General features: G+C 39.1%; 1 pseudogene; it reads left to right on the top strand.

Annotated features, from left to right (window-relative positions):
* The window catches only part of LOC140512195 (ADP/ATP translocase 3-like), an 83,277-nt pseudogene extending 73,651 nt beyond the window's left edge, over window positions 1-9,626 (top strand).
* The last annotated feature ends 15,949 nt before the right edge of the window (window positions 9,627-25,575 follow it).

The raw sequence follows: 25,575 nt of genomic DNA, 5'->3' as shown, positions 1-25,575 counted from the left end.
GGACTTCTCCCAGGTGCCCATCAGAGAGATGAAAATGGCTTTCATCCATTTTCCAGACTCAAAGAAAAAAATCTCAAATTGTCACAACCGCCACTTTCAAAGCAAATTTTCCATGGCAACCATACCTCAAAAGCTTTTAGTTACAGGGTTGATTTTTGCTAATTAGCAAATCCAAAGGGTACTATTTGCTCCTTCCAAAACACAAGGGACACAGTTTTCCTTGCTGCTGCTCTATTTTAAACGAATTATGGAGAAAGACAGGGCACAGAGTTGTTTTCACTTTTAATTGTGAGAGCTAATGCAGACAGAAAAAAAATAATACACTTCTTTAAAATAGGAAAAAATATCCTTGGTAAGTCATCGTTACCAATTTATATTTATTTCATTAAAATAGTATGTATCATATATATTTTATCAACCATAAATTACAGCTATTTAATGTTAAAAAGTCTATGCTTTTCTTAGAATTTCCATGACATATTACAGACTAGAGAATAAAGACTGAATATGTAATTGGATGCTTCACTCTGTTTATGACAACTGGAGATAGTTATTTCCTTAAAGTCATCTTCTTCACAAACTTAGGATAGATGAATGAGACATTACCTATCTAAGACCATGATTCCAGGGTTATTGAGTTTCCCTATAGGTTTCTCTTTACTCAAGACTTCCCCCATCATTTCTTATTTCAATATAAGATATTTTGTCCTTTGGGGAAATATAGCCTTCATTTAAAAAAAAAAAAGCAGTCTCGTGTAGCTTTGCAAGTGTATTAATTATAAAGTGGAAACAATGGAATGGGAATTTTCTACCTTCTTTTCCCTGATTCAGCTCAATGTAATGTCAACTCTAAGGTTAAGTTTCTACCTTTGCCAGTGGTTTTAATAATGTTTCACATTTACAAAGCATTTTACAGTTTACAAAGCACATTACTCCCAGCAACCATGTGAGTTAAATAGTTCAAATATGATTATTTTCATCTTACATGTGATCAGACTGAGGTTCTCATTGCATGGAATCATATAACGAAGAGTTGGGTTCAGCATTTGAACTTTGATTTATCGACCCCAAATTGTCAATCATTTCAGCACATACATTGAACATATCCTATCAAGTGATAACCCCACTATAAGCAGTGGGTCTACATGACAAGTGACAAGTCAAAGCTCCAAAATTGAAAACTTCCAAAAATATATGAATTGGTCTCAGGTTATAAGCTCCAAAAGGATTTTGAAAATCAATAAGAGAAATAAAGGAAAAATTGGGAAGAGAAATGAGAGTGAGGCAAGAAAATCATGAATATGAGTCAATGGCTTGCTAAAGACTCCCCCCAAAATGCTGCAGAAATAGCACCTTAAAAATAGACTAATCTGGGGGCAGAGCCAAGATGGTGGAGTAGAAAGACGCATATACTGTAGCTCTTCCCCCACAGTCCACAAAATATCTGTAAAAAGTGACTCTCAACAAACTCTAGAGCAGCAAAAGCCACAGAAAAACAGAGTGAAAGAGATTTCCAGACAAAGGTAACCTGGAAGGCCAACAGGAAAAGTCTATCTCACAAGACGCTGAGCAAAGTGAAGCTCAGCCTTGGACATGTGGCACTGGGAGGAACAGGACCTAAACAGACCTTCAGGGCAGAGTTCCCAGCAAGGAGGATCCCAGATCACTCAACCCACAAGCAACAAAGAAAGCTGCAAAGGTCAGTGTGGGAGGGCTTTTCCAGATGGGCAGGAGGGGAAAGGGGTTTTGCCAACAATAATCCCAGGCAGCAGCAGCAGCAGCAGACTGCAGGCAGTAACTGGCAGGTATGAAGCATCCTGGGTCCATTGTCTAGGCAGCTCAGCTTAAAGCCTCTGGTGGTAGGGAGCAAGTGATCTAAACCTCAGCATTTAGTGACAGCCCCACCCCAACCCAAAGCCTCAGGGTTATTGAGCAGCTGAGTTGAATCTTAGCCTTGAACATGGTACTAGGGAGGCTAGGGACAATAGGACATTCATCTTGACAAAGGATTCAGAAGTCAAATAACTGGTTGGGAAAATGCTCAAAAAAGGGAAAAAAATAAGACCATAGAAGATTACTTTCTTGGTGAACAGGTGTCTTCTCCCATCCTTTCAGATGAGGAAGAACAAGGCATACTGTCAGAGGCAGTCAAGGGCCCTGCCTCCAGTGCTTCCAAAGTGAATGTAAAATGGGATCAGGCAATAGAAGAGCTTGAAAAGCAAGTTAGCAGCTTGCTAAAGGAGAACAAAAAATGTTGAGGAAAATAACACCTTTAAAAAGAGGCTAACTGAATTGGAAAAAAGAGGTTCAAAAAGCCAATGAGGAAAAGAAGGCTTTAAAAAGCAGAATTAGTCAAATGGAGAAGTTTCAAAAGCTCACTGTACAAAATAGTTCTTTAAAAGAGAGAATCGAGTTCAAGGAAGCTAATGACTATGAGATAAACCAAGAAGTTAAAAAAACAAAACCAAAAGTTTGAAACAACAGAAGATAATGTGAAACATCTCATTGGAAAAACAACTGACCTGGAAAATAGATCCAAGAGAGAAAATTTAACAATTGTGAGACTACCTGAAAGCTACGATGAAAAAAAGAGCCCAGACATCATCTTCCATGAAATTATTAAGGAAATCTGTCTTGATATTCTAGAACCAGAGGGCAAAATAAAGATTGAAAGAATCCACCATTCACATCCTAAAAGAGACCAGAAGAGAGAAACTCCTAGGAGTATTGTGACCAAATTTCAGAATTCCCAGGTCAAGGAGAAAATACTTCTAGCAGTTAGAAAAAAATAGACTAATCCATGTGGTGAACGGGATCCACAAGACTAATGAGAAGAAGAATGGCTTAAAAAGTAGAATTGGACAAATGTAAAAGGAGGTCCAAAAGCTCTCTGGAGAAAAGAATTCTTTAAAAATTAGAATGGAGGAGATAGAAGCTAATGACTTTATGAAAAATCAAGAAATTATAAAAGAATGAAAAAAATAGAACACAATGTGAAATGTAAAACTGAAAAACAACTGACCTAGAAAATAGATCAAAGAGAGACAATAATAAATTATTGGATTACCTGAAAGCCATGATTCAAAAAATGGACTAGATTTCATTTTTCAAGAAATTATCAAGGAAAATTGCCTAATATTCTAGAACCAGAGGGTGAAATAAATAATGAATGAATACACAGATCACCTTCCGAAAGAGATCCCAAAAGGAAAACTCCTGAGACTATTGTAGCCAAACTCCAGAGTTCCCAGGTAAAGAATAAAATATTGCAACCAACCAGAAAGAAACAATTTGAATAGTGCGGAAACACAATCAGGGTAAAACAAGATCTAATAGCTCCTACATTAAGTGGTCTGAGGGCTTGGAATACAATATTCCAGAGGTCAAAGGAGCTAGGATTAAAACTAAGAATCACCTACTCAGCAAAACTGAATAGAACTCATCAGAGGAAAATGGTAATGCGATGAAATAGAGGACTTTCAAATATTCTTGCTGAAAATAGACAATTTGACTTTCAAATACAAGTATCCAGAGAATCATAGAAAGGTAAACACGTAAGGGACTCACTAAAGTTGAACTGTTTACATTTTTACATGAAAAGATAATATTTGTAACCCCTGAGACTTTTCTCAGTATTAGGGTAGTTGGAGGCATTTGATATAAACAGAGGGCACAGGTTGAGATGAATATGAAGGGGTGATATCTAAAAAAGTTAAATTAAGGGGATGACAGAGGTATGTATATATTGGGAGAAGGAGAAAGGGAGAAATCGAATGGAGCAAATTATTTCTCATATAAAAGAGGCAAGGAAAAGGTGGTACAAAGGAAAGGAAGAGGGCGAAAGTGAGAGGGAAAGAATGAACCTTACTCTAAACAGATTTGGCTCAAGGAGAGAATAAGAGTCACACTTAATTGGATATGAAAATCTGTAATACCTTGCAGAAAAATAAGGGGGAAAGGAATAAGCTGGGTGGGAACAATGGTAGAAGGGAGGGCAAATGAGGGGGGGTAATTAGAAGTAAACACTTTTGAGGAGGGATAGAGTCAAAAGAGAGGATAAAAAAATGAGGGGCAGTATAGGATGGAGAGAAATATAATCTTTCACAACATGACTGTTAAGGAAGTGTTTTGCGTGAATGCATATGCATAACCTGTATGAAATTGCTTGTCTTATCAATGGGGATGAGTGTAGAGGAAGGAAGCGAGAGAAGATAAAACTCAGTGTATGACAAATGAATGTTTATTTTTCAGATTGTGAACTGCTTTTTCTTTTTAGATTCAAACAACAGAACACAAATATGGAAGAGAAAAAAGAAATAAAAACTTCAACTTGGGGCTTAGATACCAAGTTCAAGAGGGAAAAAAAGCATATCAAATCCATAGCAGAACATGAGAGGAATCAAAATATACAGCAATAAATTGTCATTTCATGAAATCCTGTAAGATAAATAATACTCATTATGTTGATGGTTGCCCATCTGTTCTCTACTTCTTTTTGAGTTTTATTTTATTCTCTGCTATGGAATTTTTTTTATTTTCTTCTTCCCACCTCCTCCCAGAAGGCTACAATAAAGTTTAGATATCTTTCTTTTTTTAAAATTTACTTATGTATTTTAAGTTTTCAACATTCATTTCCACAAGATTTTGAGTTCCAAGTTTTCTCACCATCTCTCCCTTCCCCCCACCACATGACGTTGTTTGATTATCCCTTCTCCCAATCTACCCTCCCTTCTATCACACACCTCTCTTCCCTTATCCTCATTTTCTCTTTTTTCCGGTATTTATTATTTCCCATTTGCAAGCATAAACAATTGTTAACATTCAATCCTAAAACTTTGAGTTTCAATTTCTCTCCCTTCCTCCCTTCCCATTCATCCCCACTGAAAAGGTAAGCAATTCAATATAGGCTACACATATGTAGTTATGGAAAAGACTTCCGTAATAGTCATGTTGTGAAAGACTAATTATATTTCCCTCCATCCTATCCTGCTCCACATTTATTCTGTTCTCTCTTTTGACCTTGTACTTCCTTAAAAGGGTTTACTTCTAATTACTTCCTCCTCCCATTTACCCTCCCTTCTATCAGTCCCTCCACCCCACTTATCCCTTTCTCTCCTACTTTCCTGCAGTGTAAGATAGATTTTTAAACCAAACTGAGTGTGCATGTTATTCCCTCCTTAGGCCAAATGTGATGAAAGTAAGCTTTATTTTTACCCTCTCACCTCTCCCCTTTTCCCTTCCATTGAAAAAAGCTTTTTCTTCCTTCTTTTTTAAGAGACAATTTGCCCCATTCCGTTTCTTCCTTTCTCCTCCCAATATATTCCTCTCTCACCCCTTAACTTTATTTTTAGATATCATCCTTTCCTATTCAACTTACCCTGCCCCCTCTGTCAATAAATATCTATATAATCCCTCCAACTACCCAAATACTGAGAGAAGTTTCAAGAGTTACAAGTATTATCTTTCCACGTAGGAATATAGGCAGTTAAACTGTACTAAGTCCCTTGTGATTTCTTTTTCCTGTTTACCATTTAATGTCCCTCTTGATTCTTGTGTATGAAAGTCAAATTTTCTATACACCTCTGGTCTTTTTATCAACAGTGCTTGAAAGTCCCCTATTTCATCGAGTGACCATTTTTCCCCCTGAAGTATTATACTCAGTTTTGCTGGGTAGGTGACTCTTGGTTTTTATCCCAGTTCCTTTGACTTCTGGAATATCATATTCCAAAACTTTTGATGAAATAATATGATAATTACTAGATCTTGTTTTATCCTGATTGTATTTCCAAAATACTGGAATTGTTTCTTTCTGACTGCTTGCAATATTTTATCCTTGATCTGGCAACTCTGGAATTTGGCTGCAGTATTCCCTAGTAATTTTTATTTTCAGATTTCTTTGAGGAAGTTATGGGCAGATTCTTTGAATATTTACTTTACCGTCTGGTTTTAGAACATTAGGGCAGTTTTCCTTGAAAACTTCATGAAATATGATGTCTAGGCTCTGTTTTTATCATGATAATTTTTAAATTGTCTCTCCTGGATCTATTTTTCATGTCAGTTGTTTTTCCAATGAAATTGTCTTCTATTTTGTCATTCTTTTGGTTTTGTCTTGTAATTTCTTGGTTTCTCGTAAGGTCATTAGCTTCCAATTGCTCCATTTTAATTTTTAAATAATTATTTTCTTAGTGAGATTTTGAACATCCTGTTCCATTTGGCTTATTCTGCTTTTTAAAGCATTCTACTACTCATTGCCTTTTTGAGCCTCTTTTGTCATTTGGGCTGGTCTATTTTTAAAGGTGTTATTTTCTTCCTCATTCTGTGAGTCTCCTTTAGCAAGCTATTGACTTATTTTGCATGTTTTCTTCTACCACTCTCATTTTTCTTCCTAATTTTTCCTCCATCTGCCTTACTTGATTTTCAAGATACTTTTTGAGCTCTTCCATGGCTTGATACCATTGAATATTTTTTGAAGGTTTTGGATGCAGAAGTCTTGACTTTTATGTCTTTTACTGATGGTATGCCTTATTCTTCCTCATGCAAAGGATGGAAGAAAGTCCTTGTTCACTAAGAAAGCAACCTTGTATAGTTTTATATTTTATCTTTTTGGGACATTTCCCGAGCCTTCTATTACACTTTTGAGGCCCTTGTCAAGTGGAGGGTATACTCTAGTGACCTGCAAGTTCTCATTTCCTCCAAGGTGGAGCAATCAAAGGAGAGGAAGTTACTCCTCTCCTGGCCTACGCTCTGGTCTGGAAGCAACCACGAGCTTTTTTGCCCAGGATCTGCTAGTAGGATTCCCTCTTCACTAGCTCCATCACCAACTCCACTACACCAGAGCTCTTCCTCACCCCAAGACTGTCACTCAGGGCTGAGACCTTCATTGACCCCTTGATTCCCCCAAGGACATAGGCCAAGGGCTCCAAAAATGGATACTGTGCTGTAGTGACTGCAGCAGCCCTGGACTCAGGGCAAGGGCCAGACTCTGCTCTCTTTTCATCCAGATGAAATAGCTTTCTCACTGACCTTTGAAGATGTCTTTGGCGTTTGTGGGTTGAGAAATCTGGGAACTGGAGTTACTGCTCATTATTCTGTACCCTGAAGTCTGCTCTAGTCCTGTTCATGCAGCATAGCCCATGCTGAGCTGTGCTCTGCTCTGAGTTGGGCGAGACAGAACTTTCCTGTAGGTCTTCCAGGCTGTCTTGAGCTGGAAATCTCATTCCCTCTGTTGTTTTCTGGCTTCTGCTGCTCTAGAATTTGTTTAAAGTCATTTCTGCAGGTATTTTATGGGCTATGTGGGGAGAGCTATGGCAGGTATGTCCTTCTGCTCTGCCATCTCTGCTCTGCCCCCTAGACATATTTTTTTCATAGCTATACATATATACATACATATGTAGACATTTGCTTTCCCATACTTATTTTTCTCCTGACATTTGTTTTTATGTTTGTGCATACCTTTTATTTCCTATCCCTTCTGCCGCCTTTATCCACTATCTTGCCCTCCTATTATTTGCTTATCTCCCTTCAAGGATCCCTCCCTCATTCTTCCATTCCCATGAATCTAAACATCCTCTACACTCTCCCCCTCTTATGCTCTCCACCCTCCCTATGGCCCTAGAGTTTTATTCCTTCTGAATTTAGAAGACTTTTATACTATTCGAAATATATATGTGTTGCTCCCTCTTAAGCTCATTCCCAATGAAAGTAGGTTACCAGAACTATCAGTTCTCCTCCCCCATCTACTTCCTCTGTGTCACTTCTTCCTTTTACATCTCATTTGCATAAAATAATTACTCATTTTACTTTTTCTAAATGGTTTTGTATTTAAATTCATATCATACTCAGGTTTACTTTAATCTTTTTTTATGAGCTCCCAAATTATTAATGAGAATCTTAGACATACATTTTACTATACATGTAGTATACAGTCTATTCTTATGAATCCCTTATAATCAGTCTTTGGTATGTACCATATATTTCTCTTGGTGTTTAAATGCACTATCTTCTATTAATTTACAAATTTTTAACAAAGTCTTGAATGTCTGAGAGTTTATCAAATGTCCATTTTTTTTCATTCAATATAATACTTAACTTTTCATGGTATGATAATTTTACATAAGCCCCAGTTCTTTTACTCTTCATTTTTTTTGTGTTCCAAGACCTGCACTCCTTTAAGGTCTCTACTGTTAGATCTTGTGTGAGTCTAACTGTGGCACCATCATATTTAAATATTTTAATTTTTTTGATTTTAATATTCTATCCGTGAGTTGTAGATTTCAGAATTTGATAATGATATTAATTTAAGGTGTCCTCGTAAGAACTCTTTTAAGTGATGATCAATTGATTTTTTCTATTTCTACTTTACCCCTTTGTTCTAATTCTTCAGAACAACTTTCTTTATTTTTGTATTATTTTATCAAGATTCGTTTTTTCAGGTAGTTTGATAATTTCTCTATCCTCTCTTCTGATCTATTCTCCAAATCTCTTGCTTTTCTTATAACGTGTTTCACTTTCTCTTCTCTTCATTTTTCCTATTTTGGTTAATTATTTCTTGATCTTTTGTAATTTTGTTGCCTTCACTTTGCTAAATTCTAATTTTCAAGTTGGCATTTTCTTCCTTAAGATTCTGGATCTTGTTTTCGGTATGAGCTGTAGGAAGGGGCTGTGTAAAGCCAGCAGCGAATTCATCAGCTTTCAATCCTCTCTCCCTAGGCTTTCTTTCTCCAGTTCCAACATCTTACCTCTTGATAACCATGAAAGAACAGGCCATGTCCTTCCCCAAGGATTTCCTGGTCAGTGACATTGCCATTACTGTCTCCAAGACGGTGGTGGCTACTATTGCACGTGCAGCATACAAGTAAACAAATTGCTGCAGATAAGCTATACAAAGGCTTAATGAATTCTATAATCCGAGTTCCAAAAAAACCAAGGGGTCCTTTCCTTCTGGCAGGGTAACTTAGCAAATGTCATCAGATATTTCCCCACTCAGGCCCTTAACTTTGCCTTTAAGGATAAGTACAAGCAGGTGCTTTTGGAAGGAGTGGACAAGCACAAACAGTTTTGGAATTATATTCAGGGCAATCTTGCCTCTGATGATGCAACTGGAGCCACTTCTCTCTGTTTTGTCTACCCCTTGGATTTTTCGAGAACCCGTTAGGCAGCTGATGTTGGGAAATCTGGCACTGAGAGAGAATTCAAAGACCTGGGAGACTGCTTTATGAAAATCACCAAGTCTGGTGGAATCTGTGGCTTGTATGAAGGTTTTAGTGTCTCAGTACAGAGTATCATTATGTATACAGCAGCTTACTTTGACACCTATGGTACAGAAAAAAGGTATGCTCCGAGATCTGAAGAACACTCATCTTGGGATAAGCTGGATGATTGTACGATCAGTGACTGCTGTAGGAGGTGTGGTCTCTTATCCCATTGATACAGTAAGGTGTAGAATGATGATGCAATCTGGGAACAAAGGATCTGATACCATGTACACTGGGACAGTTGACTGCTGGAAGAAGATTGCTAAACATGAGGGTGGCAAAGCATTCTTCAAGGATGTCTTCAATATTCTTAGAGACATAGGTGGAGCTTTCATGCTTGTCCTCTATGATGAACTGAAGAAAATAATCTAAGTACATCCTAACTAAGGAACCAGTGAATATAGATCATATGGAATACTTAACCATACTTAGTATTGTGGACCACTGACTTTCAAGATATTCCTTTTTATCTTTTGTCTTTTTATCCAGGCCAGATCATGTTTGTAGGGGAGCCAGATAAAGCTCTTAGAAAAAGAGACTCATTTATTGTGAACTATTATTCATACAGTGGAACTGATGATGATTCAGTATATTGATTATTGGTTTTTAGGAGAATAACAGTTTTTGTGGGTCCAAGAAGGCAGATCAACTTAAACCATTTAGTTTAAATGTTCTTTTGTAGGACCACAAATTTGTGTTTAAATATTAATTAATTAAAATGTAAGTTTTCATTTAAAAAATCGTGTCTCTCATTTGTACTTAAGCACTACATATTCTATTTTGCACAGTTGACTATTTGGCAGTTATGATGATCTGTGTTAAACAATAAATACACCAAAGACTTAAAAAAAGATTCTGGATATCCTTTTCAAATTGGTTAATTTTCCTTTCATAACCTTCTAGTTTTTCTTTGATTATTCTTATTTCTTTTTTTTCCCTCCATCTCTTGTCATTTGATTTTAAAAGTCTTTTTTAAGGTCTAAGAATCATTTTTGAGGAGGTGATCATTTGACAGTACTCTTGCAGGGTTTCTCTACTTCAATATCTTTTTCTGAAGATGAATCCCATCTATATCTGTTCCCATAAAGGATTATTTCTCCTTTGCCTGCGCATTATTTTTTGTTAACAACTTATTTTTTTTAAATCACCTCTAGCCCTGGGGCATGGGAAATGGTGCCTTTTGACAGAGGTCTTCAGTTCTCCCCTCTAGTCTGGAACCAAAGCCAAACCGCCAATCTCCTATAAGTGCCTGCAGCCAAAGACTTTCTGCCCCACTCCTTCCGCACCACCAGGCATGTCCTGGTTCCTTCTCACCCCTGCCTATTTTCACAGCACAGCTGGGTCTGCTGTTCCTTTTCACAAGAGGATCCCTCAATGTTCTGCTCTCAAATGCAAAACTTCCCTTACTATCCTGGATAAAAGTTCCTGTGGCTGGGGCAGAAGCAGGCTCTCATACCAACTAACCCCAGAGCTTGCTGCTTATTGTTTAAGCAGCTTGCTGCTTTTTGTTAAAACAGAACATAGCCTGAAGGGGTTTGCCCTTCACAGGGATCAAACCTCACCCAAGGATTCTACTTCCAATCTTCTAAAATTGTTCCAGGAAGACCCTGATTATGTATGTGTTCTTATTTATCTTTTTTCCCTGTTTTTTAATGTTTATTTATTTATTTTAGTTTTCAACATTCCAAATTTTGAGTTCCAAATTTTCACTCCATCTCTCCCCTTCCCGCACCCCAAACCTCCTTGCATTTTGATTGCCCCTTCCCCAATTTGCCATCCTTTCTATCACACCCCTCCCTTCTCTTATCCCCATCTTCTCTTTTTTCTCGTAAGACAAATTAGAATTCTATACCCTGTTACCTGTATTTCTCATTTCCCAGTTGTGTGCTAAAACAATTCTCAACATTTATTCCTAAAACGTTGGAACTCAAAGTTCCAATGAGTGCCCAATGAGAAGGCAAGCAATTCAATATAGACTATATATGTGTAGTTATGCAAATGACTTCCATAATAGTCATGTTGTGAAAGACCAACTATATTTCCCTCCATCCTATCTTGTTTCCCATATAATCTGTTCTCTTTTTTGACCTTGTCCCTCCATAAAAGTGTTTACTTGTGATTACTCTCTTCTCCAGTTTGCTCTCCCTTCTATCGTCCCACCCACCCCACTTATCCATTTCTCCCTTCTAGTATAAGATAGATTTTCATACCAAACTGAGTGTGCATGTTATTCCCTCTTTAAGTCAAATGTGATGAGAGTAAGCTTCAATTTTCCCTCTCACCTCCCCCTTTTTCCTCTCCATTGAAAAAGTTTTTTCTTGCCTCTTTTATGAGAGATAATTTGCCCCATTCCACTTCTCCCTTTCTCCTCCCAATATATTCCTTTCCCACTCCTTAACTTTATTTTTTTAGATATCATACTTTCCTATTCAACTCACCCTGTGCTCTCTGTCTATACGTGTGTGTGTGTGTGTGTGTGTGTGTGTATGATGCTTCCAACTACCCAAACACAGAGAAAAGTTTCAAGAGTTGCAAATGTTATCTTTTCATTTGGGAATGTAAACATTTCAACTTTAGTTAGTCCCTTAAGATTTCTCTTTCTTGTTTACCTTTTCATGCTTCTCCTGATTCTTATATTTGAAAGTGAAATTTTCTATTCAGCTCTAGTCTTTTCCTCAAGAATGACTAAAAGTCCTCCATTTCATTGAATGACCAGTTTCCTCCCTGAAGTATTATGCTCAGTTTTGCTGGGTAGGTGACTCTTGGTTTTAATTGCAGTTCCTTTGCCTTCTGGAACATCCAGTTCCAAGCCTTTCAATCCCTTAATGTAGAAGCTGCTAGATCTTTTGTTATCCTGACTGGATTTTCACAACACTTGAGTAGTTTCTTGCTGATTGCAATATGTTCTCCTTGACCTGGGAACTTTGGAATTTGGCTACAATATTTCTAGGGATTTTTATTTTCAGGTCTCTTTCAGGAGGTGATCAGTTGGTTCTTTCCAAATTTATTTTGCCCTATGGTTCTAGAATATCAGGGCAATTTTCCTTGATAATTTCATGAAAGATGACTTCTAGACTCTTTTTTTGATCATGACTTTCAGGTAGTTCTATAATCTTTAAATTGTCTCTCCTGGATCTGTTTTCCAGGGCAGTTGTTTTCCAATGAGTTATTTCACATTATATTCTATTTTTTTTCCATTCTTTTGGATTCGTTATGCAAATTCATCATTTCTCCTAGTCATTAGCTTCCATCTGCTCCATTCTAATTTTTGAGGAATTATTTTCTTCAGTGACCTTTTGACCTCCTTTTCTATTGGAATAATTCTGCTTTTTAAAACATTCTTCTCCTCATTGTTTTTTAGTACTTCTTTTTTGTATTGAGTTAGCATATTTTTAAAGGTGTTATTTTCTTCTAGAATTTTTTTTTGTTTCCTTTAGCAACCTGTTGGCTCATTTTTCATCATTTTCTTGTATTGCTCTCTTTTCTCTTCCCAATTTTTCCTCCACCTCTCTTACTTCACTTTAAAAATTCTTTTTGAGATCACTGCATATTTATTTTGGATGTTTGGGAATGCAGAGGGCTTGACTTGTAGGTCTTTCTCTGATGGTGTGCATTGTTCTTCCTCATCTCAAAGGATGGAAGAGAATCCTTGTTCACCAAGAAAGTAACCTTCCATAGTCTTATTTTTCCCCCTTTGTTGGGCATTTTTCCAGCCAGTTACTTGACTTTTGAGTCTTTTGTCAAGAGGATGGTATAGTCTGCGGATCTGTAAGTTCTCACTTCCTCCAGGTGGCACAGTCAAGGAAGAGACATTTACTTGCCTACGCTCCAGTATGGGAGCAACCACAAGCACTCTTCTGCCCAGAATTGGAGAGTAGAACTACCACTTCAGAGCCTCCAGCAGCTCTAAGATAACAGCCAGTTCTCTTTATCCCATGGCTGCTATTCAGGGCTGAGACACATATTACATGTCCATTTCCCCCTAGGTCTTTAACCGAAGGCTCCAAAAATATATTCAGCTTGTACATTGGCTGCTGCTGGTGGGTACAGAATGCATTCTCCTCTCACCCAGGTGAAAGAGCTTTCTCACTGGTCTTTGAAGCTATTTTGGCATTTTTGAGTTGAGCAATCTGGGAACTACTGCTGGTGGTGCCCTGAAACCTGCTCTGGTCCTGTCCCTGCCATGTTGCACGACCCATGATGGACTGTGCTCTGTGCCAGGTGTGAAAGACCTTTATTGTTGCCCTTCCAAGCTTCCTTGGGCTGGATATTTCTTTCACTGTGTCGTTTTGTTGCTTCTGCTGCTCTACAATTTGTTTAGATTCATGTTTTACAGGCATTTTGTGGGCTATGGGGCACAGCTTCTATAGGTTCATCCTTCCAATGTGCCATCTTGGCTCTGCCCTCCCATTCTTATTTATCTACATCCACACAAGGTTTAGACTAAAGTACTATTTTAACTCCTTTGTGGAGGAAAATCTTGAGGGCTTCGTATTTTCTGATGTATTCTGCCATCTTCACAAAATTATCTCCTCCAAAAATGAATGTTAAAAATTGTTTTTTATATGCAACTGGGAAACAAGATATACAAAAAATGGGGCATAGAGATCTGTCTTGCCTTACAAAAAAGCAGAGGGGAAGGGGATAAGAGAAGGTGGATGTGAAAATGAAGGGTAGATTGGGGAAAAGGGTAACCAGAATGCATATTGTCTTGGAATGGGAGGAGGGGAGAGATGGAGAGAAAATTTGGAACTCAAAATCTTGTGGAAATGAATGTTGAAAATTAAAAATAAATAAATAAATAGAAAATAACATTTTTGAAAAAAAAGAAAAGGTGATTTCACTTGCATAAAGGTGGAGGAAGTTGAGGACAGTAAATGTCTCAGCAAGCTAACACCAAGTTGCACCTCAGCTGAGCCTCAGGGTGGTAGAAGAGCCAAACACCAATGCTAGGACTTTCCATGTGCCTTTGCATAGTCAGGGGAACTGCAATACTCCTGCTCTAAAAATCATCACGTGCTTCATAACAAACAGTTCTCTTCCAGGGATCAGACCTCCACATGCTTCAGTTTATCAATAAGAAAATGCAGAAATATTTCATTTGACCTCAGAACACCACAGATATCACTAAAAGAACATCAGCTCAGCAACAGGTTAGCAGCCAAACACATATGGCAATCTACCAGCTCCAGCAACCCCAACTTCACCCTCTCAACACATCATCAGACACAACACCCCCACCATGAGCCTCAGGTCAACATCAGTTTAGCACCAGGTAAACAGTGAGGTCCTGCAGCCACTGGAAAACGAATACTGAGACAGAGCCCCTTCTTCCCTGAGAACAGAGATCAAATTTAAAAGAATGGAAAAAGGCAAATAAAGATGAGCCAAAACCAATGAAAAAAGAATCTGACCATGGAAATTTATTGTGGGGACAGGGAAGACCAAAATACAGACTCAGAAGAGAAAAACAATGTCATTACACTTGTGGATAAAACCCCAAAGAAAAATGGAAAATATTTTCAAGCCCAGAAATAACTAATATAAGAACTCAAACAGGAGCTTAAAAATCATGTGAGGTCGAAGAAAAACTGAAAAAACAAGTAAGAGTGATTCACGAGAAGTATGAAAAAGAGTAGGCCAAGAGGCCAGAGTAGAAAGACACACATATGCTTGCTCTCCCCCCACAGCCCAAAAAATACCTATACAGAAAGACTCTCAACAAATTCTAGAGGAGCAGAAACCACAGAACAACAGAGTGGAGGAGATTTCCAGCCCAGGGTGACCTGAAAAGCCAATGAGAAACGTCTGTCACACCAGAAGCAGAGCAGAGCCCAGCCCAGCCTTGACCCCATGGCTCAGTTTGCCTCTGGGAGGAAGATATGAACAGGGCTTGCGGGCAGAATCTCCAGTCTCAGTAGCAGCAGTTAGCAGATCCCTCAACCCACAGACGCCAAAGGTCAGTGAGAGGGTTTTTTCAGCTGGCCAAGAAGGGAGAAGGGCAAAGGGCCTTTCTATAGCTTCAGGCTCAGGCAGCACCCACAGAGGCCACATCAGGCAGGTGGCAACAGCTTCCACAGAAGCCCCTACAGCAGCCCACATCCATTCTTGGATTGATTGTAAAACACCTGGGGGCACTGAGCAGCTGATTCTTACCTCAGCCCTGCAGCAGCTGATGTTTATCTCACGCTGAATGGTGGCCCTGCCCTCATAGCTTGTCTGAATCTCAACCCCAGTGCTGGCTTGGTGGAACTGGAGGCCAGGTGGTTGTGAAGAGGAAACCCTGCTAAGATTCTGGGCACAAAAATCTCTTCTTGCTCCCAAACCAGTGTACACGCTTGACTGTGCTGCTTGGGAAGAACTGAGATCTTACAGATCCCCAGACTATACCTTATTCTTGACAAAGAATCCAAAAGTGAAGTAACCAGTTGGGAAAATGCTCAAAAAAGGGGAAAAAATAAGACTATATAAGGTTACTTTCTTGGTGAACAGATATCTTCTCCCATCCTTTTGGATGAGGAAGAACAATGGTTACCATCAAGAAAAGACACAAAGGTCAAGGCTTCTGTATCCCAAACATCCAAAATAAATATTCAATGGGCTCAGGCCATGGAAGAGCTCAAAAAGGATTTTGAAAATCAAGTAAGAGAGGTGGAGGAAAAACTGGGAAGAGAAATGAGAGAGATGCAAGAAAAGCAGGTCAACACCTTGCTAAAAGAAACCCAAAAAAATGCTGAAGAAAATAACACCTTGAAAAATAGGCTACCTCAACTGGCAAAAGAGGTACAAAAAGCCAATGAGGAGAAGAATGGTTTAAAAAGCAAAATTAGCCAACTGGAAAAGGCAGTTCAAAAGCTCACTGAAGAAAATAGTTCTTTCAAAATTAGAATGGAACAGATGGAGGCTAATGACTTCATGAGAAACCAAGAAATCACAAAACAAAACCAAAAGAATGAAAAAATGGAAGATAATGTTAAATATCTCATTGGAAAAACAACTGACCTGGAAAATATATCCAGGAGAGACAATTTAAAAATTATGGGACTACCTGAAAGCCATGATCAGAAAAACAGCTTAGACATCATCTTTCATGAAATTATCAAGGAAAACTCCCCTGATATTATAGAACCAGGAGGGAAAACAAATATTGAAAGAATCCAATGATCACCTCCTGAAAGAGATCCAAAAAAAGAAGCTTGTAGGAATATTGTGGCCAAACTCCAAAGTTCCCAGGTCAACGAGAAAATATTGTAAGCAGCTAGAAAGAAACAATTCAAGTATGGTGGAAATACAGTCAGGATAACACAAGATCTAGCAGCTTCTACATTAAGGGATAGAAGGGTGTGGAATATCACATTCCAGAAGTCAAGGGAACTAGGACTAAAACCAAGAATCACCTACCCAGTAAAACTGAGTATAGTACTTCAGGGGACAAAATGGTCTTTCAATGGAATCAAGGACTTTCAAGCATTCTTGATGAAAAGATCAGAGCTGAAAAGAAAATTTGACTTTTAAAAGCAATAATCAGGAGAAGCATGAAAAGGTAAACAGGAAAAGGAAATCATAAAGGACCTAATAACGTTGAACTATTTACATTCCTAAAAGGAAAGATAATATTTGTAACTCTTGAAACTTTTTTTCAGTATCTGGGTAGTTGGTGGGATTAAAAACACACACACACACACACACACACACACACACAGAGGGAGAGTGAGAGCGAGAGACAGACAGAGAGAGAGAGAGAGAGAGAGAGAGAGAGAGAGAGAGAGCAGGGTGAATTGAATAGGATGGGATCATATCTTGAAAAAATGAAATTCAGGAGTGAGAGAGAAATATATTGGAAGGAGAAAGGGAGAAATGCAATGGGGTAAATTATGTCTCATAAAAGAAGCAAGTAAAAGACTTTTCAGTGGAGGGAAAAAGGGAGGAGGTGAGAGAAAAAAATAAACATGAAGCTTACTCTCATCACATTCGACCAAAGGAAGGAATAAAATGCACACTCATTTTGGTATGAAAACCTATCTTACAGTACAGGAAATTGGGGGAGAATGGGATAAGTAGGGTGGGGAGGATGATGCAAGGGAAGGTAATTGGAGGATGGAGCAATTAGAAATCAACATTCTTGGGTAGGGACAGGGTCAAAAAAGAGAGTGGAATAAATGGGAAGCAGAATAGGATGGAGAAAAATATAGTTCGTCTTACATAACACGACTATTATGGAAGTCATTTGCAAAACTACATAGATATGGCCTATATTTAATTCTTTGCCTTCCAGGTGGGGATGGGTGGAAAGGGAAGGAGGGAGGAAAAGAAGTTGGAACTCAAAGTTTTTGGAACAACTGTTGAGTATTGTTCTTACATAAAACTAGGAAATGAGAAATATATGTAATGGGGTATAGAAATTTATCTTGCCCTACAGGACAAAAGAGAAGATGGGGATAAGGGAAGGGAGGAATGTTAGAAGGGAGCACAGATTGCTGATAGTGGTAATTAGAATGATAGGCGTTTTAGGGTGGGAAGAGAGGAGAGATGGGAAGAAAATTTGGAACTCAAAATTTTGTGAAAATGAATGTTGAAAACTTAAATATATTAGCCTCACATCTGAAAAAAAAAAAGAAAATAGCCTAGGGAGAAATGATAGGTTAAACAACTCTCCCATGGTGACACAGCTGCTACATGTTAATGGTGTGACTTGAACGCGAGTCCTCTTAATACTGAAATTAGTTCTCTACTATATTCCATAATTCTAACTGTGTTGGTTGCTCCTGAAAATCATAAAAGTGATCATTAAAGAATAGGTGACCATTATTTAGCATTTTCTTGCTTCTTCTCTTCCTCCCCTCCATCCTTTATTCCTCACCTCCGTACAAAAAGGTTGGTTGATGACATCTGTCTGAGAAAATCAATACCTCTTTCATGTACGTCTTGCACTAGAATATTAAAATCTCGCTAGCACCTATCTACTTATAACTCCCCAACAGCAGCCAATGACAATGTTCTCTGAAATTTCATTTTAATGGAAAATTCTATGTGTGGTACTTTCACAAATGAAATATTTATCCTATGACAGTAGTCCCTTGTAAATTTTGGACACAAAATCTTGATGAAGAATAAAAAAAAATAAAAGGAGGGGAGAAGCATTGAAAAAAAAAGAGTCAACAGCTTAGAAACCTACTTCTAAATTTGAATTGACCAAATGGAAAGAAGATTCAAAAATTCACTTAATAAAACAACACCTTAAGGACTGCAATTTGAGGATGTTGCAACCAAGATGGCAGAGTTGAAGCAGGGGGCTGCCCAACCTCTCATACCAAAGCCCTTAAAATACCTGCAAAAATGACTCTAAAATAATTCTAGAGCAGTGGAAGCCACAAAATGACAAGGTGAAACAGCTTTCCGGCCGAACACAGACTGAAAGGTTAATAGGAAAGGGCTATCACACCAGGCTTGTAGGGGAGCACAGCCCAGTATGCATGGCTCTGGCACAGAAGGGACTAGAGTAGGCTTCAGGGTGCTGAATCATGGGCAGCTGCCGCAGTTTCCAGTATCTCAACCCACAAAGACCAAAGAGAGTTTCAAATGTCAGAGGGAAGATTGGTCATGTCCTAGTCCTAGCCCCAGGGCAATGGCAGCCATTGTGGTAGCAGCAGCCACTTCTATAACTCTCATCTGATAGATCCAGAGGGAATCTAGTGGCTGATCTAAGTCTGCATCTTGATTAGGAGCGTTCTGGGTGAGGAGGAGCACTGGCGTGGAAGAGGTGGTGGGGAATGTGGAGAGGATACAATTCCACAATTTCACAATTCCAGGGCAGAAAAGAGTGCTTTTGATGCCCTGAGACCAGAATACAGACCAGGAGAGGAGTAAACACCTCTCCATTGACTATGGCACTTTGGAGGAACTGAAAAAGTACAGGTCCCTAGAGATATCTCAGAGAACAGTTGCACAAATTGTTTTAAGCCTGGGATAATATACACTCCCCTTGACGAAATACTCAAAAGTCAAGTAATTGACTGGGAAAATGCTCCAAAGGGGGAAATATAGGACTATGGAAGGTAACTTTCTTGGTGAAAAGGAATTTTCTTCCATCCTTTTGGATGAGGAAGAGAAAAGTATACAGTCAGAAGAACACCAAGCATACAACTGGAGGAAGAAAACAAGGTCAAAGTTCATACATGCATAGCTTTCCATAAAATACGCAATGGTTTCAGGCCATGGAAGAGCTCAAAAAGGTTTTTGAAAATCAAAAAAGGGAGGTGGAAGAAAAATTGAGAAGAGAAATGAGAGTGATGAAAAATATCATGAAAAAGAGTCAAGAACTTGCTTAAGGAAACCCAAAAAATTCTGAAGAAAACAACACACTTAAAAATAGAATAATCCAAGTGGCAAAGAGGTCCAAAAAGCCAATGAGGAGAAGAATGCAGCAGAATTGGCCAAACGGAGAAGGATGTCCAAAAACTTACTGAAGAAAACAGTTCTTTAAAAATTAGAATGGAAAAGATGGAAGCTAATGAATTTATGAAAAACCAAGAGGTTATAAAATAAAACCAAAAGAATGAAAAAAATAGAAGACAATGTAAAACATCTCACTGGAAAAACAACTGACCAGGAAAATAGACAGGAGATCATTTAAAAGTATTAATGTGCTGGAAAACCATGATCAAAAGAATAGCCTAGACATCATCTTCTCCAAAATTATCAAGGAAAATTGCCTTGACTTTCTACAACCAGAATATAAAATAGAAATGGAAACAAATCACTGATTACCTCCTGAAAGAGGCCCCAAAGGGGAAATTCCTAGGAACGTTGTGTTCATCCTTTGTTGCTGAAGAAGACCATGCCTTCAAAGAAACGATTATATAACTTGCACTTGATTTTGTTTTGAGTGAGGGAGAACTGTGCAGGTCACTAGTCTCTCTTCTCCTCCAGAGCCGTCTGAATCCAGTGACCTGATACTACTCAGGATGACTGGAGATGACCCAGGATGAGACAATTGGAGTTAAGTGACTTGCACAAGATCACACAGCTAGTGAGTGTCTAGTGATTGAGGTGAGATTTCAACTCAGGTCCTCTTGAATCCTGCACTGGGGTTCTATCCACTGCGCCACCTAGCTGCCCTAGGAAAGTGGTAAGCAAATTACAACCAGCCACAAAGAAACAATTCACATATTGCAGAAATACAGTCAGCATAACACAAGATTTAGCAGCATCTACACTAAGGGATCTGAGGTCTTGAAGTATGTTATTCCAAGGTCAAAGAAGGTAGGATTAGAACCAAGAATCACTTACCTAGCAAAACTGAGCACAATACTTCTGGGAAAACATGAAATTTCAATGAAATAGAGGACTTCCAAGCATTCTTTTTTTTTTTATTTAACTTTTAACATTTATTTTCACACAATTTTGGGTTACAAATTTTCTCCCCTTTTATCCCCTCCCCCCCCCAGACCCAAGCTTTCTAATTGCCCCTGTGACCTATCTGCTCTCTCCTCTATCCTCCCTCCCTGCCCTTGTCTCCGTCTTCTCTTTTGTCCTGTAGGGCCAGATAGCTTTCTTGACCCCTTAACCTGTATTTCTTGTTACCCAGTGGTAAGAACATTACATTTGGTCCTAACACTTTGAGTTCCAACTTCTTTAGCTCCCACCCTCTCCACCCCTTCCCCTTGGAAGACAGGCAATTCAATATAGGCCATATGTGTTTAGTTTTGCAAATGATTTCCATACTAGTTGTGTTGTATAGGACTAACTATATTTCCCTCCATCCTATCCTGTCCCCCATTACTTCTATTTCCTTATGGTCCTTTCCCTCCCCATGAGTGTCAACCTCGTATTGCATTCTCCTCCCCATGCCCTCCCCTCTATCCTCCCCCCCACCCTGCTTGTGCCCCTGTCTCCCACTCTCCTGTATTATGAGATAGGTTTTCCTATCAAAATGAGTGTGCATTATATTCTTTCCTTTAGTGGATTGTGATGAGAGTAGGCCTCATGTTTTTCTCTTGCCTCCCCTCTTTATCCGACCACTAATAAGTCTTGTGCTTGCCTCTTTTATGAGAGATAATTTGCCCCATATAACTTCTGCCTTTCTCCTCCCAATATTTCTCTCTCACTGCGTGATTTCATTTTTTTTAAGATATGATCCCATGCTCTTGAATTCACTCTGTGCACTCTGTCTCTATGTATGTGTGCGTATGTGCATGTGTGTGTGTGTGTGCTCCCACCCAGTACGCAGATACTGAAATGTTTCAAGAGTTACAAATATTGTCTTTCCATGTAGGAATGTAAACAGTTCAACTTTAGTAAGTCCCTTATGACTTCTCTTTGCTGTTCACCTTTTCATGGTTGTCTTCATTCTTGTGTTAAAAAGTCAAATTTTCTTTCCAGCTCTGGTCTTTTCATCAGGAAAATTTGAAAGTCCTCTATTTCATTGAAAGACCATTGTTTCTCCTGAAGTATTATACTCAGTTTTGCTGGGTAGGTGATTCTTGGCTTCAGTCCTAGTTCCTTTGACTTCTGGAATATCCTATTCCATTCCCTTCTATCCCTCAATGTAGAGGGTGCCAGATCTTGTGCTATCCTGATTGTATTTCCACAATACTTGAATTGTTTCTTTCTAGCTGCTTGCAATATTTTCTCTTTCACCTGGGAATTCTGGAATTTGGCCACAATGCTCCTGAGAGTTTCTCTTTTTGGATCTCTTTCATGCGGTGTTCTGCGGATTCCTTGAATATTTATTTTGCCTTCTGGTTCTAGAATCTCAGTGCAGTTTTCCTTGATAATTTCATGGAAGATGATGTCTAGGCTCTTCTTTTGATCATGATTTTCAGGTAGTCCCAGAATTTTTACATTGTCTCTCCTGAATCTATTTTCCAGGTCAGTTGTTTTTCCAATGAGATATTTCACATTATCTTCCATTTTTTGAATCTGCGCGGTATGTTCTGAGATATCTGTCTTTCTCATAAAGTCCTTAGCGTCCATCTGTACCATTCCAGTTTTGAAAGATCTATTTTCTTCAGTGAGCTTTTGAATCTCCTTTTCCATTTAATTAATTCTGCTTTTGAAAGCATTCTTCTCCTCACTGGCCCCTTGCACCTCCCTTGCCAACTGAGTTAGGCTAGTTCTCAGGGTGCCAATTTCTTCAAGATTTTTTTGGTTCTCCTTTAGCAGGGAGCTGATCTGCTTTTCATGCTTCTCCCTCATCCCTCTCACTTCCCTTCACAGTCTTTCCTCCACCTCTCTAACTTGATTTTCAAAATTACTCTTGAGCTCTTCCATGGCCTGAGCCCATTGGGTGGGCTGGGACACAGAATCTTCGATTTCTGTGTCTTTGCCTGATGGCAAGCATTGTTCCTCCCCATCAGAAAGGAAGGGAGGAAGTGTCTTTTCTCTGAGAAAATACCCTTCAATGGTTTTATTTCTTTTCCCTTTTCTTGGCATTCTCCCCAACCAGTGACCTGACCTCTGAATGTTTTCCTCACACCCACCTCGCCTCCTGGTCCTCCCAGCCAGCGTTTGGGGACTGAGATTCAAATGCTGCTTCCCGCCTTAGGGTTTTTGGCGGGGGCAGGGCTGCTATTCAGTGCGAGAATTAAGTCCGGGTGGTCAGGGGCAGGGCCGCCTCTCTGGCTCAGTTCCCTCAGGGGGTTTATGCACAGACCTTCTACAATGGATCCAGGCTCCTGCCCGCTTGGGGAGCCCCTGTCTGCAGCCGCCTCTCAGGCTCTATCTCCCGGGGTGGCCCGAGCCGTGGGGGCACCCCACTCCCCTCTCGACCCGCCAAAGAGACTCTCTCACCTATCCCCGTCAGTCACCTGTTGGTGGGGGAACTAGTGCCACCCCTGGAGATCCCGTCTCTGGAGCCTTCTAGGATCTGTACCTCTCAGATCCACGGCCACTGCCGCCACCGCAGGTCCGGGCTGGGCTCCGTGTCTGCAGCGCGACAGACCTTTTGCGAGAGGTTTGCAGGTCCCTCTGTGGGTGCGGGGACCCACGTGGCTGCTGGAGATCCCGTCCCCGTAGCCCTCTCGGATCTTTTCCTCACGGTGTCGTGGCCGCGGCAGGGCTGCGCTCTGCTCCCCAACCCGGCACCCAGTCCACGGCGCGAAGGACCCCCCGCGAGAGGTTTGGAGGTCTCTCTGGAACAGAAATCTCCCTCACTCCAATATTCCATGGTCTCTGGGTGCAGAATTCGCCCTGGGTTAGTCCCCTCTAGCCGTTCTGTGGTTTGTGGGTTCGGAGCTATGTGTATGTGCGTCTTTCTACTTCGCCATCTTGGCTCCACCCCTTCCAAGCATTCTTGTTAAAACGACCAGAGTTGAATTGAGAATTTGACTGTCACATAAAAGAATGAAGAGAAATATGAAAAGGTAAACAGGAAGGAGAAGCCATAAGGGAGTTAATAAAGTTGAACTGTTTATATTCCCAAATGGGAAAATGATATTTGTAACTTATGAGACCCTTTTCAGTATTAGGGTAACTAGGAAATACATACGCACACATATGTGTATATTCACACATATGCATGTATATGTATATACTTATATGTGTGTGGGTGTGGGTGTCTATGGCTATGTTTGTTTATGTATATTATATATTTGTAGGTATGTATATGGATGTATGTGTGTATGTGTGTGTGACCTGAATATGAAACCATAACCAAAAAGTAAAATTTGCTTTTGAGTGGAATGTACTAGGAGTAAGACAAAAGAAGAGGTAGAATGCATCAAATCATTTCACAAAAAAGAGATAAGAGTTTGCAAGTGAGGGGAAGAAGAGGGAAAGGAAAGAGAGTAAGTGAGCCTTACTCTCAGGAGATTTGACTTATGGAGAGAATAATACACACGAAATTGAATATGAAAATCTACTTTATTCTGCAGGAAGGCAGGTGGAAAGGGGCTAGGAAGTGGAAGATAATAGAAGGGACAGTAAATTGAGGCAAGGGATAATCAGAAGCAAACACTATTGTTGGAGAAAAGGTCAAAGTAAAGAATGTAATAAATGGATGGCAGGATAGGACAGAAGGAAATGTGGCTAGTCATTCACCACAAAGATGTTATGGAAGTGTTTTGCATGGTTACACCTGCATGACCTGTATTGAATTGTTTGCTTTCTCAATGAGGGTGAGTGGGTTGGGAGAAAGGGAGAGAATATGGAACTGAAAACTTTAGTAATGAATGTTAAAAGTAGTTTTTGCATGCAACAGGGAAATAAGACATACAGGTAATAGGGTACAGATATCTATTATGCCCTACAGGAAAACAGAACGGAGGAGAATAGAAAAACTGGGTCAATGGAAGGGAGAACAGACTGGAGGAAATGGTAGATGGGTTGTATGCTGTCCTGGGGTAGGGGGTTAGGAGATTTGGATAATAAATTTTGAATTCAAATTCTTGTGAAACTGAATGTTGAAAACTGAAAAATAAATAAACTGTGTGTATTTTTTAAAAAAGTAGAAGTGGACAAATGGAAAAGAAAGTGCCAGTCAATTGAGGAAAACCTATTCCATTTGCATACCCTTCTGTTTCTTAGCCATTATCAAGTGGTTTTGACAATTGCTGTTTTATAATACAATTTAAGGTCTGGTAGAGCTAGGTCACCTTCCCTAGAATTTCTTTCATTAGGTTCCTTGATATTTTGTTCTTTCAGATGAATTTTGATAGTATTTGTTCTAGCTCTACAAAATAGTTATCTGATAGGTTGATTGACATTGCAGTGAATAAGTGAATTAATCTCGGTGGAATTGCCATTTTTATTATATCTACTCAGCCCATCCATGAGCAGCTGATGTTTATCCACTTACTTAGGTCTAACTTTATTTGTGTGAAAAGTGTTTCAAAATTGTGTTCATATAGTCCCTCGGTTCATTATGACAGGTAGATTCCCAAATATTTTATACTGTGTACCGTAACTTTAAATGGGATTTCTCTTTCTATCTTTTGTTGTTGGGCTTTCTTAGGAGTATATTGAAATGCAGAAGATTTCTTCGGATTTATTTTGTAACCTGCAAATTTGCCAAAGTTGGTTATTACTTCAAGGAGTGTTTCACTTGATTCTCTGGGATTTTGTAAGTGTATCATCATATCATCTGCAAAGAGTGATAACTTAGTTTCTACTTTGCCTATTCTAATTCCTTCAATTTCTTTTTTGTCTCTTATTGCTACAGCTAACATTTCTAGCACCATATTGAATAATAGTGGTGGTAATGGATATCCTTGTTTCACATCTGATCTTTTTGAAATACATCTAACTGATTCCCTATTGCATATAATGCTTGCTAAAAGTTTTAGGTAGTTGTTTTTTATTATTTTATAGAAAATTCAATTTA

Source organism: Notamacropus eugenii, chromosome 6 (genome assembly GCF_028372415.1).
Source record: "Notamacropus eugenii isolate mMacEug1 chromosome 6, mMacEug1.pri_v2, whole genome shotgun sequence".
NCBI lineage: Eukaryota > Metazoa > Chordata > Mammalia > Diprotodontia > Macropodidae > Notamacropus > Notamacropus eugenii.
This window is presented reverse-complemented; position numbering and strand designations above follow the sequence as displayed.